General features: G+C 37.6%; 1 protein-coding gene across 1 annotated transcript in view; it reads left to right on the top strand.

Moving 5' to 3' along the window:
- Positions 1-3,489, top strand: part of LOC117176690 — an 89,817-nt gene that overhangs the window by 18,926 nt on the left and 67,402 nt on the right. The gene's annotated exons all lie outside the window — the stretch shown is intronic.

Raw genomic sequence — 3,489 nt, 5'->3', positions numbered from 1 at the left:
TACAGTGTATAAAAAGTTACTTTTGTACTGATATAATTTTTTAATATTGTTTTTACTTGTGAAGAAGTTCGAATGTTTTTATTTATGTATTTTATGTAATATCTACGATTTTCAATCCTTCAACTGCTAATATTAAGAATATACTTATTCTCGGAATTTTTAAATGAAAATAGTTTTATGATTCATTTGTTGACCTTCCCATTTTGATTCTTCACTGTAATTCTTAATTAAAAAGCTATTCACGTGCGGTGTGGTGCATGAAGTGGAAGGGAGTCTCATTCCGGTGAAATTAGTGTATTTATTGCTTACAGAGCATAAGGAAGGGGGGGGGGCTCATTCGGGTGAAATGAGTATATATCTATTACTCACAAAGCTTAAAGTGGGGGGGGCTCATTTGGGTGAAGTTAGTACACGGGGGGGGGGGTATGCCAAGTGAAAAAAGGGCCGCCTATATCTCACGATTTCCTGGGCCGGTTTGATGTCCCAGTCCGCCCCTGGGATGGTTATAGAATAACACCGTTCACTAGCTGTTCTATACCCACAAAATCTGTCAATTGGCTTGAGAGCAATAAAGCTAATGTTAAAGATGGGACTGCATACATCACATATATGAATGGTGAAGCTTATATAGCAACTAAGGATTCAACAATGAAATTTTCTACTTTGCAAACAGAACAAAGGCACATGAATGCAAGGACAAAATGGAAAGAGCAACATTTATTAGAGAGTGGAAATATCCTAAAAAGAAGGCACATTGGAGAAGACGAAAAAAAGAGGAAGCTGGTCCTTCTAAGAGAACTAAGAGGGTTATCGTAGATCCAGATTTTCTTGATCCTCTCATCGGTGACGATTCTGATGTAGAAGATGATTTATTAATTGCTAAAGATAATTATTGAAGAATAACGGCGAAGCATTAAATAGATTTTTCAATAATTTGATGAAAAACAAACAAACACATGCGAACCAGGAGATTCCTCTCAAGTCCCTGTTTGCATGAGATTCGGATTTGTTGTGTTTTGTCTGAATTTTCCAATAAAATAATATTTTTGTGCACGGGATGTGTTTGTGACATTTATTAATATAATAATATTATGCTTTTGTAAACAATTGCCTGATACATGTTGGTTATCATTTATCACAATCAACTATGTAGATCTTATGTTTGGGGTTATGTCGACTCCTATTGTAATATATTATAATTGATGCGTCAATTTATTTATAAATTCAACGATTATGAAGTTGTTCTTCTCTTTTCACAATATTTTCCATAGATAATCCTGTGCAAGAATTATAAGATTTACACTGATTCTCTTTATTCAGTGCACATGATAATGGATGCAGGGAGTCAACGTGTCAAACAAACTCCGCAATCCGCTTAGATCTGTTTGCATCCCAAACATCAAAATGTCTAGGATTTCACTATCCGCATTGTTGTAAAGATCATTTCTATAAAATAAAACGTGAGTGATAGTTTTTGTGAATTTAAGATTTATATAAGGTAAATATTAAATTTCAATGTTAAACCATATAAATTAAAATGCCTGATATTAACGAGTCTATAAATGAAAATTGACTATATGTATGCTTGGATTTTCCTAAAAGTTGCACATTTAACCATTTTTAGTAGATAATTTAAAATTATTGAATGAGTTTTAATGTATTTTTAATGTAGTTTTAATGTATGCCTTCTTAGAGTAGTCTTCTAAGACTTAGTTTCTCATTTATTGCACTTTAAACTGAGGTCGTCGCTTGGGATCGGGTACAGTTGCAGCGATCAGTCGAACGCCAGCCTCCGCGAGAGTAACTGCATGTACTTGGGTTGAGGTCTCATTTTTCCAATTTCATCTGTTTAATCATTGTATTTTTACTGAATTTTCAATATATAATTTTTACTCTACAAATTGCAAATTAAATTTTACTCTGTTTACGCTTAAACGATTTAATTCTCATCAGGTTATGGGCCCAGAATGCTTCCACTGCGCCAGAGTATAAATTATCTAGCTACGCTAGTTTGGTGAAAAATGTAAAAAACAAACTGTGACTAAGTTTGTGTGAAGTTATGTGAAAATTGTTAAGGTGAAATAGTTTTCAAGTGCAAGTAACTCTAATATCTTTCACGATGTCGGGTAAAGGCGATACTGTGGAGATCGTAAAACTAGATGGCACAAATTTCATGATATGGAAATTTGGAATTACGATCACGCTTAAATCGAAAAGACTGTATGGATACGTGAGCAGCATAGTTGCAAAACAACCAGATGAAAAATTAGAAGGAACTGGAAGAATAGGAAATAAAAGCAAGCTCAGCGATGATGCTTCTTCTCGGTTCAATTGCAAAAGGCCTACACTACAACTTCATGAGCTGCACGAAACCTGTGCAGATGTGGAAGAAAATTTCTACAGTCGCTAGCTGTTCAATTTGAAAGCTTCGAGTGTATCTGCGCTAAGTTAGACGACGCGGGTGAAAAGCTAACCGATACCGGAAAAATGAGTAAACTCCTGAATGACTTGTGTGCAAAACTTTCTCATTTTCGCGTTGCATGGGATAGCACTTCCGAAGCAGAAAGAAAAATTGAAAATTTATTTTCGAGGCTTATCCGAGAAGGCAGACGCCTGTCTGAGGACAAAGAAGCGGCTACGCTAGCGCTTCTCGTACCAAAAACATCAATTCCACAAGCTGCCCCACCGAAAAAGAAGTTAAAGAAAAACATCGAAGAATGAAAAAAACACGCGCGTTGTGGAATCTGCAAAGAGAAGGGTCAGTGGGCACGCGAATGTCCCAAGAAGCAAGGTTGTGGACAATCGCAAAGCGTAGTGAACCATGCGGCGGCATTGGTGTGATATTTTTTAAACTTATAAGTGCACCACTGAAATGACAATTTGTGCGCGCATGCCCCGCGCATGTCGATGCGCGCATGAAATGCATGCAAAAATTCACCATGTTCGCCCACATTTTGTGATTGTAACTGAAGTGCGTGCTCAAGGTGTGGAACAATGCGATTATGTTTACAATCACCCTGTGACGAAATTTTGCGGCGCGCACAAGCGCGCAACATGAGTACCCAGTGGGGGCACAAAATGGTGAATTTATAAATTAACAAAATTTATTATTTATTCCTTATAAAAGCTGTGAATTGCCTTTTTAATAACGGCGCCATCTTGTGCGTGTAGCAGAAACAGAATCACAAAGCAGAATATCATAGATGTGAAAGAGATAGAGAATCTCTATTCTTTGTAATAATGAGAGTGAAAGAGATAAATAGATCTGCCCGCCTCTTTCACTCTCGCTTTACGCCGCCATTTTCTGCGCACATGGGGCTGTGCGGAAATAGCCGGCTAGCCCAGTGCCTTTTCCAACATTGCAATGCGTCGGTGTGTGCCGGTTCTAGTAGGGTTACCAGACGTCCGCTTTTGAGCGGACATGTCCGCTTTTTCTGTCCCGTGTCCGCTTGTCCGCTTTTTTACTGAAATGTCCGCTTTTTCCTCTCG

Source organism: Belonocnema kinseyi, chromosome 1 (genome assembly GCF_010883055.1).
Source record: "Belonocnema kinseyi isolate 2016_QV_RU_SX_M_011 chromosome 1, B_treatae_v1, whole genome shotgun sequence".
Taxonomy (NCBI): Eukaryota; Metazoa; Arthropoda; class Insecta; order Hymenoptera; family Cynipidae; genus Belonocnema; species Belonocnema kinseyi.
Note: the sequence above shows the minus strand (reverse complement) of the source record. Positions and strands in the feature narration are given on the sequence as shown.